This window comes from Eptatretus burgeri, chromosome 17 (genome assembly GCF_056783735.1).
Source record: "Eptatretus burgeri isolate ZD-2024b chromosome 17, Ebu_testis_v1, whole genome shotgun sequence".
NCBI classification, from domain to species: domain Eukaryota; kingdom Metazoa; phylum Chordata; class Myxini; order Myxiniformes; family Myxinidae; genus Eptatretus; species Eptatretus burgeri.
In genome coordinates this window covers 58,106,284-58,121,518 of record NC_140977.1, presented here as the reverse complement: position 1 = coordinate 58,121,518, position 15,235 = coordinate 58,106,284, and the positions used below count along the sequence as shown (strand labels likewise).

The following is a 15,235-nucleotide window of genomic DNA, read 5'->3' as shown; positions in this document are numbered from 1 at the left end:
TCTGTTTGTATGTAATGGACAGCTCTGAAGGCCAGAGGAGGCAACCGATTTTGATGAAACTTGACTGGTAGGTTCATATCAGGATATATTTGTATGCTTTTGAGCACCGTTGACATGGACGCCACCGTTGCCTAGCAACGGGACTTTGAAATTTTAGAAAAAATCCGAAAAATATTTTTATGTATTTTTTTTTTCAAAAATCAAAAATTGGCCCCCGCGCCTTTATGCGCACTATAATCAACCTCTTTGTCAAAAAATTTCAGTCCGATCCGTCAAAAACTGTATGACTTGTATGCAATTATATAGCGACCAACGATGTCGTCTACCGGCTTGTTAATGTATTAGTGTGTAAGTGTGTACATGTATAAATGTATTAGTGTGCAAGTGTGTACATGAATAAATGTATCAGTGTGTAAGTGTGTACATGTTTAAATGTATTGGTGTGTAAGTGTGTTAGTGTGTAAGTGTGCACATGTATAAGTGAGTTGTTGTGTAAGTGTGTAGTTGTATAAGTGTATTAGTGTGTAAAAGTGTATTACAGTGTAAGTGTATAAGTGTAAGAGTGTGAAAATGTGTACATCTATAAATATATTACTGTGTAAGTGTGTACATGTATAAGTGTGTTAATGTGAAAGTGTATAAGTCTATTAGTATGTAAGTGTATCAGAGTCTTATTGTGTAAGTGTGTACAGGTATCTAATATATTATTTCCGAGTTTGTGGTTTTGTGTTGCTCTATCTTCGACTTTGTTCTACGCTCGAGTAACGTGATATTCGGCTCACATTATCTCAAAGACCATATGAGGTGCATGGTACAAAAAAAGTAAATAAAATGGTTCTGAAACAGTGAAATCGTATTCCACTTACTGCATTAAAGTAAAATTACTACTGATACTCTGCATCAGTTCCTTTCTCCAACACACCCACCCCAACATGTCGCGCAGAGCGCAGGTTATGCTAGTAAGTGTATTAGTTTGTACATGTATAAGTGTATTAGTGTATCGGTGTATATGTGCATTAGTGTGTACATGTATATGTGTATTAGTGTGTACATGTATGAGTGTGTTCGTGTGAAAGTGTATACGTGTATTAGTGTGCACATGTGGAAGTGTGTTCATGTATCAGTGTTCCACGTATAAGTGGGTATGTACATGTATCAGCATATAAGTGTGTACATGTATTTGTGGGTAAGTGTGGACATGTATAAATCTGTGGTTTTCCATTTCAATGGCACAATATGCAAATCTTGTTCAACTTACAATTCAATCGGATGAAAAATGACGATTTTAGAAATCTGACCTCAAGATGACCTTTGACCTTTGACCTCAAAATCAATAGGTTTCTCAGTTGAGATCAGCTCTACTTGGTAAAGTTTCATGATGATCGGTTTGGAATTGTGACCTGCAGGCGATTGACAAACAGACAAAGGAAAATCACTCATTGAGTGACAACTTGGTGAAATGGAAGGCACTCCGTGGAGAGCATACCTCCGCCAGGCTGAATAGTTGACATTTTGTATGCCACTGATAGGTCGGATCTGATTCCGGACCTTAACCAAAATCAAATTGGCTTGTTCTTGTCACCTAACCAACTCTTCCACCTCGTTTTGTCACAAGTCGTCTACAACTTTTGGAGATAACATGCTATACATAGTTTTTGGCCCCATCTCTCAATGGTGAGGAATCACCTGAAAAATTCTTGAATCTGGATCCGGATTCAGATCTTTACCAAAATCGAATCAATTAGTTCTTGTCACATACCCAACCTGACCACCAAGTTTCATCTGAATCCGTCCTCAATTTTTTGATCTATCATGCAACATCGTTTTTAGCCCCATCTCTCAACAGTGAAGAATCAGTTATAAATTAAATAATTCTCGTATCCAGATCTGGATTCGGATCCTCACCAAAATTGAAACAATTCTTCCTAGTGACACTCCCAACCTGTCCACCAAGTTTTGTGTGAATCCATCCATAACCTTTTGAGATATTGTACTTCATCTTCTTCTTGCGCATGGCAGCTTAGCTGGCGGGGTAGCTATCATTTCTTGGAAGTGCGACTGTGTTGCTGATGCAATGCCCCTCTACCAGTACACACTGGGACTCATGTCGCCGACCTCGGAAGGATGACAGGCTGAGTCAACCCCCTGGTGTATTAATTCAGCGGCCAACGGGGCTTGAACTCAGGACCCTGGGATCCCAAGCCACCACCCAAACCATTAAGCCAACACCAGGCTTAGATATTGTGCTATATATCGTTTTTGGCCCCATCTCTTAATGGTGAAGAATCACCTGAAAAATTCTCGAATCTGGATCTGGATTCAGATCTTCACCAAAATCGAAACAGTTAGTCCTTGTCACACACCCAACCTGTCCACCAATTTTCATCCGAATCCGTCCTCAACTCTTCGAGATATCATGCAATATCATTTTAACCCCATCTCTCAATGGTGAAGAATCAGCTTTGAAAAATCTCAGATCCGGATCTGGATTCGAATCTTCACCAAAATTTAGCGTTGCCATCCTTGGCTGGTCACCTACACATAAAAAAAAAATTCAAAACGATTGCTTGAAAACTGTGGCCAAAACTCGTGTGACAAACAGACAAACAAACAGACAGACAAACAGACAAACGTTACAAACCAACATACTTGGCAAAAAAAAAAAAAAAATTCGCCAAATAACAACACAGAATAACAAAATCGAGTGAGCAATATACTTGAAAAATCTTCGATTTTGCAAGTAACACACAGACAAGGGTGAAAACGTCCCGAAGGTGGCCGGAGGTAATTAATAAATCATCCCAAGTGGGACGGACACTCGTCTCCAGATGGAGAGCGGTCGTAGGCGGGCTCCATTGGGTGATAATGAGTGTATTCAGGGTCTTAATGGACTTATGGTTCTTTAAGGGTTTTGAAGGGTCTTGAGTGTCTTTGGGGTCTTAAAAGATGTTAAGGTTCTTAAAGGGTCTTCGGGCTCTCCAGGTTCTTTCTTAAGATTTTTCTATAGTGTGTAATTAATGCACCTACTCACTCATATTCTGTGCAGACAAGCAAACAGACAGATAGATAACCATCAAACGGACCCAAATACAATATAGTCTCTCGTCTGGTGAGAGTAATTAAGAGGTTAAATTAAGAGATTTAAATTAAACAACAATGAAACCTCTCACCTTATCAATGTCAGTCCCAGGACCTCTCATCTTATCAATATTTGTCCCCAGACCTCTTACCTTATCAATGTCAGTCCCAGGACCTCTCACTTTATCAATGTCAGCCCCAGGACCTCTCACCTTATCAATATTTGTCCCCAGACCTCTCACCTTATCAATATTTGTCCCCAGACCTCTTACCTTATCAATGTCAGTCCCAGGACCTCTCACATGATCAATGTGTGTAATGCATATAAGTTAACATCGACACAGAGCACAAAATGGAGATCACACTGGACGAGACTGCAGATGAAAGCTTTTGATACCTACAGGAAATGAAGAGCTGCCATTTAGTTTTAGATGGCATCTACTGTCCTTTCTCCTCCTCTTCATTATCCTTCATCTTTTATATTCTCTCTCTCTCTCTCTCTCTCTCTCTCTCTCTCTCTCTCTCTCTCTCTCTCTCTCTCTCTCTCTCTCTCTCTCTCTCTCTCTCTCTCTCTCTCTCTCTCTCTCTCTCTCTCTCTCTCTCTCTCTCTCCCCCCTCAATTTCTTTCTTACATTTTGTTCAATTTGTGGTTAATTCTCCACTTCTGGTTTTTTTCAAGTCAACGCTGATGGTCTGAGGATGTGAAGTAGTTTTGATGAGCCAAATATATATTATTTATTGTTTTCATTGTACGCCATTGTTTATTTAATGTGATAATCATTACCTGTGGTTACTTACCGGTTCCATCAAGTTGCTGCGTGTAAATACGGCAAATTGATGAACTAATTACACCAAACTGAACACATTACTCAAAGTGAGAAAAATTCACAAACAAACTGCATTTTACAAACTCGATTTGAAAATGGTCCTTTTGATTGAGAATAGCATTATCCAGTTAACGATGCTTTAACGACACCACTCTCCTTTCATTCTCCTCTTCCTGATCCCTGGCTGTCCCAAAGCTAAACTGAGGTCCATTGGTAATATAACCTTTGACCCGTTTTAATGAAGATCTGATTCATGGAAGAAATAAATTCCACCAAAAACAAACGAGAGAGAAAGAGAGAAAGAAAGAGAGAAAGAGAGAAAGAGAGAAAGAGAGAAAGAGAGAAAGAGAGAAAGAGAGAAAGAGAGAAAGAGAGAAAGAGAGAAAGAGAGAAAGAGAGAAAGAGAGAAAGAGAGAAAGAAAGAGAGAAAGAGAGAAAGAAAGAGAGAAAGAGAGAAAGAAAGAGAGAAAGAGAGAAAGAAAGAGAGAAAGAGAGAAAGAAAGAGAGAAAGAGAGAAAGAAAGAGAGAAAGAGAGAAAGAAAGAGAGAAAGAGAGAAAGAAAGAGAGAAAGAGAGAAAGAAAGAGAGAAAGAGAGAAAGAGAGAAAGAGAGAAAGAAAGAGAGAAAGAGAGAAAGAAAGAGAGAAAGAGAGAAAGAAAGAGAGAAAGAGAGAAAGAAAGAGAGAAAGAGAGAAAGAGAGAAAGAGAGAAAGAGAGAAAGAGAGAAAGAGAGAAAGAGAGAAAGAGAGAAAGAGAGAAAGAGAGAAAGAGAGAAAGAGAGAAAGAGAGAAAGAGAGAAAGAGAGAAAGAGAGAAAGAGAGAAAGAGAGAAAGAGAGAAAGAGAGAAAGAGAGAAAGAGAGAAAGAGAGAAAGAGAGAAAGAGAGAGAGAGAGAGAGAGAGAGAGAGAGAGAGAGAGAGAGAGAGAGAGAGAGAGAGAGAGAGAGAGAGAGAGAGAGAGAGAGAGAGAGAGAGAGAGAGAGAGAGAGAGAGAGAGAGAGAGAGAGAGAGAGAGAGAGAGAGAGAGAGAGAGAGAGAGAGAGAGAGAGAGAGAGAGAGAGAGAGAGAGAGAGAGAGAGAGAGAGAGAGAGAGAGAGTCTGTCTGTCCTATCTGTCCTATCTGTGATCATACAGATCAGTTATCAGAAATGTACTTTGTCATTTTATTGGTCACCCACTCACAGGATGTGGTGATCCTTCCTAGATGTCCATCCCAAGTTAGCTTTAGAAGACAAGGGTGAAGCTCATCGTTAAACTGCCGTAGTCTCTGTGGGGGTGACGGTAACGCATGATGGAGGATGGCAGTTACAGGAAGTTGATGAAGGAATAGTGTACATCCCAGTTAACATGCTGCAATGGATCGACTTGCAGGAGGGACTGACCTTATGATGACACCATTCTTGTTTTCAAACGTTGGAAGGGACATCGAATAGATAGGTTCGACTGGGATGTAGAACCAGCAGTAGGTTCTCATGGCCATGTTTAATGTGGAGAGATTAATCTTCATGAGATTCATAGTCGATGTTCAGGACCTCAGGGGACATTGACTCAACATCAGTGGATCAAACTTAACAATTAATTAAAGCGGAGAGTCAGGCCCAACCCCCAGGGTTTCTAACAATTATCACCTCCGCCACCGAAGGTGAAGGAGGTTATGTTTTCACCCCTTTCTGTCTGTTTGTTTGTTTGTGTACAAGCAGTGTGACCACTCCTTGGCTTTTTTCACAAGATCTTGGCTATTCGTTGTTCACCTTGGCATCTTGGTTATTCTATAGGTTTTATTGGCGTATCGGTTTTCTATTATCATCGTTTTTCCGAAACATTGTGAATTCTTGGCTTTTTTCATTGGCTCACCTTGGCATTTATGAAAATGAGGAGTGGCCACACTGTGTGCAGGATATCTCAAAAAGTTGTGCACTGATCCGGATGAAATTTTGTGGACAGGTTGGGTGTGTGACAAGGACGAACTGATTAGATTTTGGTGAAGATCCGGATCCGGATCTGGATACTAGAATCTCTTAAGTGATTCTTCACCATTGAAAGACAGGGCCAAAAAAATGATATATAGCATGATATCTCAAAAATGTATTGGGCCTGATATGCTCTCATGGGTCAGGAATTGCATGGCAGAGGTATGCGCTCTCTACCGAGTGCCCTTCTAGTTCAGCATGTGCAACTTGTAAAGTTTGAGAAATGTCTAAATGAGAAAAGTTGGTTTAAGCATTTCTGTTGATTTCCTGAGGGAGGTCTTCATTGCATAGCTATTATGATGTACCTGTGTTGTGTTTGTGAGTAAGACACAATGGTATGTAGTCTAAAATGGTACTCAAAAGAGGAAATGTGACTTTAAATGCTCCAGCCCAGACTGTAAATCCTCAAATCCTCGCGGATTGTCACCTCGCTCACGATCTTGCAGTGTTATGGGATGCTCAGAGAGGATGCTACACAGGTGTAATTGAAAAGAGCAGGTGCAAAAAGATGACGGTAATAATGCTGTGACTTTGGAAGGCCACGAATGGCCTGAACAGTCAAATAAAATAATATATATATTCAGAGGTTCCAGTAGTTTGAACAACACTAAAAGTCATAAAGATCCCTGCAGGGTGTTGGCAATTCTCCTGTTGGCGAGGTGGTGCTCCCACCTGTGGCGTGCCTGTGACAGACCTCCACCCATGGCCTCGTTTTTCACTCGACCTTCGTTAAGCGTCATGGACACCACACGTAAGCTATGCTCGCTCACAAGCACACGGACATACACATATAAGGTTCACCTGCTTGGGTGTGTCATTCAAAGCCGATTGTTCTGAGTTTATTCTATGTATATATATTTTTTTAATGAGCCCATCCCATTACCACAGTGTAACTGAACAGATGTAATATGGTCTCCCACTGGACGCTGACCAAATGCAACTGCTTTGGACATTGAAGAGCTGTCCTGAGCGGGAGAGGTGATAAACCTGAGTGTTGACCAAACTAAATTTGTAATCAGCCTCAAAAGGTTACCTTTGTGAAAGATTGCATCAGAAGCATCCATATATTGCATGCCGAAGAGCCTGCTCGCATCCCCTCCCCGAGAAAGAGATGATCCACAATCCAGCACCCCCTGTTGATGCTGCATCGGACAGAAGCTTTTTTTTTTAGGGTTTTCAAACTCAGGACCAATTAGTTTGTAGGTCACGGCATCTGATACGAAGCAAGCTACTCTGACAGCTGGGATACACAAAATGCCACACACAGGCCATAAATGAATATGTGAACCGGCGATAGGAGACGTATTCAAGCCTCAAGTACACGTGTTCACCGGAACAAAATAATTTCTTATTTGCCCCCTTCGGGATCCAGCACTTTGTTTTACGGACTGTGTAATGCCTGCTCCTCGTGCCAATAGGCATCCAGCACGGCTGAGTTAGCATCTCGAATGGAGGCTCCATGAACGCATGTGGACGAGCACTGCGGCAGTAGGAGCACCATGTATCACTGTCTGGTTGACAATGGAATGCACTGCTTAGAAAGGAGGAAAAGATAAGAGCTCCTTATGAGCCTGTACTATGAACCTCTTGACTTCGTCCGTTAAAAAGGGAATGGATTCTGTGGCTTTGCAAAACCGAACATGAACAACCGTGCTTTAGGACGCAGATCTTCAGATCACTGCAATACACACGATTGGTTGGCATTCACATAATACTTAGATATGGAGACACACTGACACAGACACACATGGTGGAAGAAACTATGACGAAGAAAGAAAGAGTATCGATGTAGTCAAGAAAGGGCTAAGAAAGCATGAATGCAGAAGGATAGAGAGGGATGAAATCGGGGAAGGGTGAGGGGGAGGAGGGGTTCAATAGCAAGATGGTAACGGAGGCAGAGTGCAGGGAAGCATGAAATGAGGGTGACTGCATAGAAGTGGTTTTGCAGAATCAGCGGATCAACATGGCGGGAGTCTGGCTCGCAGGGCCTCCGCAGATCTCACCAACGGCTTCACGGCGCATTACCATTTTTACATCCTTCCTTTTCTATTTCATTGCCTTTCTCACATTTCTTCCCTTCCCTTCCCTTCCCATCGCTAGTGCCGTCACGGCGAGTTATTCGACTACCTCTGGTGGATGTGTGCCCCTTATTCATGACGCTTCCTTGGTTTTCCTTTCGACGCGGCATTGAGTGCTTTGAGTACGGAGCGATTCACCACACCGAGGGCCGATGCAGATTATATTGAACTAAAGAGAGAACTTCGAAATGCCGTTTCAGGGAAACATCAAAAAAAAGAAGAAAAAAAAAATGTTTGACAAAGACAAATGACATTTGGCCCACCGCACCTGTGTCATAATTATTGCGATCAATTATATAGGCACGCTAATTTCTCTTTTAATCAATCCGTTATTCTGAATGTCTATAATACTGATGATGATGAATGCCCCTTCAGCGAAGCATTCTTGATCACCTCTCCAAGAGGGAACGGTACACAACCTTGGTGTGAAGGAATGAAAGTGATCCTGCGGTTTTCATCCACAGAACCCACTCTTGCGGAACACCGGCATGACACTTTGTAGTCAACATTACATTCTGTCAGGAATCAAACCCACAGCAGATAACTTAAAGGCGACTATGCTACCGCTGAACTCCGCCGATGCCAAACCAGCTTTCAAGTCGTGTGATCTTGGAAATGTACCGTACACATGACGATAGCCACCTCTACAAATCAACTAGCTGAAGTGTACATGAAGACATGAGATGTTCGATTTCCTTTCTGATAGGGGTTTGAAACAATAATCAAATTGGAACAAAATGCCGTGGGTCGGGATGGTGGATGACTGAGCTGGTGGTACACCGCTTGCTTGAAGTGCTGGAGAGAAGAGGACACTTGAACAGGGTCAGGAGGGAAGTTCCACAAATGGGTGAAAAAAAGGAAAAGAGAGGTGGGTGGTCAGACTGTGTTTTGGGAGTTCAACCAGGTGGGAGTCTCTGGGAGATTTATTGCATCTCAATGGAGCTGGGTAGTGTTGGAAGGGTCAGAGGAGAGGGAACTACACTGGAGGAGAGAGGGGGGTAAAAAATTTTTTTTAAAAGAACAAAAGAAAGAGAAACGAGAGCGACAATTTGTAATCTATGTCCCCGACCGATGTGATATTTTCTAAGTTAAAAAAAGGGCATAACTCTGTGAAAAACTGATGAAACATCCTGAAACTCGAACTTGTTCTGTAACGTGTCGTACTAAAGCCATGTACCAAGTTTCAGTTGAATATGTCAAAGGGAACGGGAGAAAAAAGTCTGAAAAGGCACAGGTGGGACGGATGCATGGACGGACAGACAGAGAGCAAACTTAAAGTCCCATCCGGTGAAACCGGTAGGAGACGAATAAGAGAGACCACTGACCCGCCTGTGACGTAAGAGTAACGGGGCGTGTGCTTCAGCCTCATCATGGTTGATTTATATAATGTTAAGAGCTTGAGATTCCACAGAATCCAGGAGACACAGATATGATGCTGGGGTGCCAGCCCATAGGGGAGAGCAGTACTCCATTGGACCATGAACATAGGCCTTGGAGACTGTGAGTAGCTTTGATTTATTTTCAGGAAAGACTTGGATCGACGAAGCATTCCCAATATGTGGCTGGCTTTGGAGGCTAGCTTTGCTATGTGGTTGGAACAGGAATGATCAAAACTGATAGTGACACCTAAAAGTTCAAGACTGAACCTCTTCCAGTGGCTGACAATGGAAGTGAATACGATGCGGTGACACTGAGATTTTCCAGGATTGTGGGACACACAGAACATGTAAGACCAACATCGAATCAATTCCACATCAGCAGAGAGTGATACAGCTGCCGTCTATCACTGGCATAATTCGATGGGCGTCTGCACAAAAGGGAACTGAGGGTTTTCCACAGCATCATGCAGGTAGTTCATGCAGATGACAAACCAGACTGGGCCCAAGACTGCCTTGGGACGCTCCAGCCTCCAGTGGGAGAGGAGACGAGAGGATTCCATTGAGAGCAACGCGCTCACTGTGCGAGTACAGGAAGCACTTATTAAAAGCTACCGGTTTGTCCTCCAAATGGAATGTTTTAAATACAATGATAACCACAGATCTACAAATCTACAAATATATATCTCTATCTCTATCTCTATCTCTATCTCTATCTCTATCTCTATCTCTCTCTCTCTCTCTCTCTCTCTCTCTCTCTCTCTCTCTCTCTCTCTCTCTCTCTCTCTCTCTCTCTCTCTCTCTCTCTCGCTGTCTCTCTCTCGCTGTCTCCCCCCCCCCCGCCACTGAAAAGTTCTCCACCTTTGTTGTTCATATTCATCCCTCCTCTAATGCTCATGACTTGTTATCATTTCTTTGTTGGTACGTTAGTCCTGATTTAATCATTACGACCTCCACCATCGAAGGTGGACGTCGTTTTGGTTTCACCCCTGTCTGTCTCTCTGCGAGCAGGGTATCTCAAAGAGTTGCGGACGGATTCGGACGACACTTTGCGGACAGGTTGGGTGTGTGACAAGGACGAATCGATTCAATTGTGGTGAAGATCTGAATCTGGATCCAGACACGAGAATTATTTAATATTTTAAGTGATTCTTCACCATTGACAGACGGGGCCCAGAAACTATGTAGAGCATGATGTCTCAAAAACGAGGTGGACGAGTCATTACAAAACGTGGTGGATGAATTGGTTAGGTGACAAGAACAAGCCAAACGTGGTGGACGAGTCATTACAAAACTTGGTGGATGAATTGGTTAGGTGACAAGAACAAGCCAAACGTGCTGGATGAATCATTACAAAACTTGGTGGATGAGTTGGTTAGGTGACAAGAACAAGCCAAACGTGCTGGACGAATCATTACAAAACTTGGTGGATGAGTTGGTTAGGTGACAAGAACAAGCCAAACGTGCTGGATGAATCATTACAAAACGTGCTGGATGAATCATTACAAAACGTGGTGGATGAGTTGGTTAGGTGACAAGAACAAGCCAAACGTGCTGGACGAATCATTACAAAACTTGGTGGATGAGTTGGTTAGGTGACAAGAACAAGCCAAACGTGCTGGACGAATCATTACAAAACTTGGTGGATGAGTTGGTTAGGTGACAAGAACAAGCCAAACGTGCTGGACGAATCATTACAAAACTTGATGGATGAGTTGGTTAGGCAACAAGAACAAGCCAAACGTGCTGGACGAATCATTACAAAACTTGGTGGATGAGTTGGTTAGGTGACAAGAACAAGCCAAACGTGCTGGACGAATCATTACAAAACTTGGTGGATGAGTTGGTTAGGTGACAAGAACAAGCCAAACGTGCTGGACGAATCATTACAAAACATGGTGGAAGAGTTGGTTAGGTGACAAGAACAAGCCAAACTTGGTGGACGAGTCATTACAAAACGTGGTGGATGAGTTGGTTAGGTGACAAGAACAAGCTAAACGTGCTGGACGAATCATTACAAAACTTGGTGGATGAGTTGGTTAGGTGACAAGAACAAGCCAAACGTGCTGGACGAATCATTACAAAACTTGGTGGATGAGTTGGTTAGGTGACAAGAACAAGCCAAACGTGCTGGACGAATCATTACAAAACTTGGTGGATGAGTTGGTTAGGTGACAAGAACAAGCCAAACGTGCTGGACGAATCATTACAAAACTTGGTGGATGAGTTGGTTAGGTGACAAGAACAAGCCAAACGTGCTGGACGAATCATTACAAAACATGGTGGAAGAGTCATTACAAAACTTGGTGGACGAGTCATTACAAAACGTGGTGGATGAGTTGGTTAGGTGACAAGAACAAGCTAAACGTGCTGGACGAATCATTACAAAACTTGGTGGATGAGTTGGTTAGGTGACAAGAACAAGCCAAACGTGCTGGACGAATCATTACAAAACTTGGTGGGTGAGTTGGTTAGGTGACAAGAACAAGCCAAACGTGCTGGACAATTCATTACAAAACTTGGTGGATGAGTTGGTTAGGTGACAAGAACAAGCCAAACGTGCTGGACGAATCATTACAAAACTTGGTGGATGAGTTGGTTAGGTGACAAGAACAAGCCAAACGTGCTGGACGAATCATTACAAAACTTGGTGGATGAGTTGGTTAGGTGACAAGAACAAGCCAAACGTGGTGGACGAGTCATTACAAAACGTGGTGGATGAGTTGGTTAGGTGACAAGAACAAACCAAACGTGCTGGACGAATCATTACAAAACGTGGTGGACGAGTCATTACAAAACGTGGTGGATGAGTTGGTTAGGTGACAAGAACAAGCCAAACGTGCTGGACGAATCATTACAAAACTTGGTGGATGAGTTGATTAGGTGACAAGAACAAGCCAAACGTGGTGGACAAGTCATTACAAAACGTGGTGGACGAGTCATTACAAAACTTGCTGGATGAGTTGGTTAGGTGACAAGAACAAGCCAAACGTGGTGGACAAGTCATTACAAAACGTGGTGGACGAGTCATTACAAAACATGGTGGACGAGTCATTACAAAACTTGGTGGATGAGTTGATTAGGTGACAAGAACAAGCCAAACGTGGTGGACAAGTCATTACAAAACCTGGTGGACGAGTCATTACAAAACATGGTGGACGAGTCATTACAAAACTTGGTGGATGAGTTGATTCGGTGACAAGAACAAGCCAAACGTGCTGGACGAATCATTACAAAACGTGCTGGATGAATCATTACAAAACGTGCTGGACGAGTCATTACAAAACTTAGTGGATGAGTTGATTAGGTGACAAGAACAAGCCAAACGTGGTGGACAAGTCATTACAAAACGTGGTGGACGAGTCATTACAAAACGTGGTGGATGAGTTTGTTAGGTGACAAGAACAAGACCATTGGATTCTGGTTCAGATCCTGATCCAGATCCGGTCTACCAGTGGGTACAAAACATAAACTGTTCAGACGCTGGTGGAGGTGTGCGCTCAATCGAGTAAGCTATTTGATTCTAGTTACAGGTTTTTAAAATCTCATTCCAGTAAGCTATTCTAGTTACAGGTTTTTAAAATTCGATTCTAGTAAGCTATTCTAGTTACACGTTTTTAAAATTTGATTCTAGTAAGCTATTCGAGTAACAGGTTTTTTAAATTTGATTCTCATAAGCTATTCTAGTTACAGGTTTTAAAAATTTGATTCTCGTAAGCTATTCTAGTAACAGGTTTTTGAAATTTGATTCTCGTAAGCTATTCTAGTTACAGGTTTTTAAAATTTGATTCTAGTAAGCTATTCTAGTTGCAGGTTTTTAAAATTTGATTCTAGTAAGCTATTCTAGTTACAGGTTTTAAAAATTTGATTCTCGTAAGCTATTCTAGTTACAGGTTTTAAAAATTTGATTCTCGTAAGCTATTCTAGTTACAGGTTTTAAAAATTTGATTCTAGTAAGCTATTCTAGTAACAGGTTTTAAAAAATTTGATTCTCGTAAGCTATTCTAGTTACAGGTTTTTAAAATTTGATTCTGGTAAGCTATTCTAGTTACAGGTTTTTAAAATTTGATTCTAGTAAGCTATTCTAGTTGCAGGTTTTTAAAATTTGATTCTAGTAAGCTATTCTAGTTACAAGTTTTTAAAATTTGATTCTCGTAAGCTATTCTAGTTACATGTTTCAAAAATTTGATTCTCGTAAGCTATTCGAGTTACAGGTTTTAAAAATTTGATTCTAGTAAGCTATTCTAGTAACAGGTTTTTGAAATTTGATTCTCGTAAGCTATTCTAGTTACAGGTTCTTAAAATTTGATTCTAGTAAGTTATTCTAGTTACAGGTTTTTAAAATTTGATTCTCGTAAGCTATTCTAGTTACAGGTTTTAAAAATTTGATTCTAGTAAGCTATTCTAGTAACAGGTTTTTGAAATTTGATTCTCGTAAGCTATTCTAGTTACAGGTTCTTAAAATTTGATTCTAGTAAGTTATTCTAGTTACAGGTTTTTAAAATTTGATTCTAGTAAGCTATTCTAGTTACAGGTTTTTAAAATTTGATTCTCGTAAGCTATTCTAGTTACAGGTTTTTAAAATTTGATTCTCGTAAGCTATTCTAGTTACAGGTTTTAAAAATTTGATTCTAGTAAGCTATTCTAGTCACAGGTTTTTAAAATTCGATTCTCGTAAGCTATTGTAGTTACAAGTTTTTAAAATTTGATTCTAGTAAGCTATTCTAGTTACAGGTTTTAAAAATTTGATTCTAGTAAGCTATTCTAGTCACAGGTTTTTAAAATTCGATTCTCGTAAGCTATTGTAGTTACAAGTTTTTAAAATTTGATTCTAGTAAGCTATTCTAGTAACAGTACCGAGCTATTCGATGAGACTTGACCATCGAGGTGGACATTTTAAAATTTGATTCTTGTAAGCTATTCTAGTTACAGGTTTTTAAAATTTGATTCTTGTAAGCTATTCTAGTTTCAGGTTTTTAAAATTTCATTCTCGTAAGCTATTCTAGTTCCAGGTTTTTAAAATTTGATTCTCGTAACAGGTTTTTAAAATTTGATTCTAGTAAGTTATTCTAGTTACAGTACCGAGCTATTCGATGAGCCTTGATCATCGAGGTGGACATTTTAAAATTTGATTCTAGTAAGCTATTCTAGTTACAGTACCGAGCTATTCGAGGAGCCTTGATCATTGAGGTTGACATTTTAAAATGAACATCAAGCAACAGCAGATTGCGAACCGAATGAAGTGGAAAAATCACGATTTATTGCACGAACGACATGGGACAGATCACATGATGAACGGGTGTGTGTGTTTGTGTGGGTGTGTTTGTGTGGGTGTGGGTGTGTGGGTGTGGGTGTGTTTGTGTGGGTGTGTTTGTGTGTTTATGTGTGGGTGTGTTTGTGTGGGTGGGTTTGTGTGGGTATGTTAGTGTGTTTGTGTGGGTGTGTCTGTGTGTGTATTTGTGTGGGTGTGTTAGTGTGTGTGTGTGGGTGTGTGTGTGGGTGTGTGTGTGGGTGTGTTTGTGTGGATGTGTCTGTGTGGGTGTGTTTGTGTGGGTGTGTGTGTGGGTACTTGTGTGGGTGTTTGTGTGGGTGTGTTTGTGTGGGTGTATTTGTGTGGGTGTGTGTTTTAGTGTGTGTGTGGGTGTGTTTGTGTGGGTGTGTTTGTGTGTGTCTGTGGGTGTGTTTGTGTGGGTGTGTTTGTGTTTGTGGGTGTGTTTGTGTGTTTATGTGTGGGTGTGTTTGTGTGTGTGGATGTGTTTGTGTGGGTGTGTTTGTGTGTGTGGGTGTGTTTGTGTGGGTGTGTGTGTTTGTGTGGGTGTGTTTGTGTGTTTGTGTGTTTTTTTGTCCATGTCGAGAATATGATTCCCACCCAATCCTTTAAAGCTGAAATTCTTTCCCAAAGCTTCCAAA

At 41.2% G+C, this 15,235-nt stretch overlaps 1 protein-coding gene across 2 annotated transcripts in view; it reads right to left on the bottom strand.

The window, feature by feature from the left end:
- Positions 1 to 15,235, bottom strand: part of LOC147010231 (voltage-gated potassium channel KCNC1-like) — a 164,934-nt gene that overhangs the window by 149,250 nt on the left and 449 nt on the right. The window contains exon 2 of one of the 2 annotated variants that reach the window (XM_085862931.1): positions 1,299 to 1,400. The exons of the other annotated variant lie outside the window; for it this stretch is intronic. The gene's annotated coding sequence lies outside the window, so the exon portion shown is untranslated. The remainder of the gene's footprint in view (positions 1 to 1,298; positions 1,401 to 15,235) is intronic. 2 annotated transcript variants of the gene reach the window in all.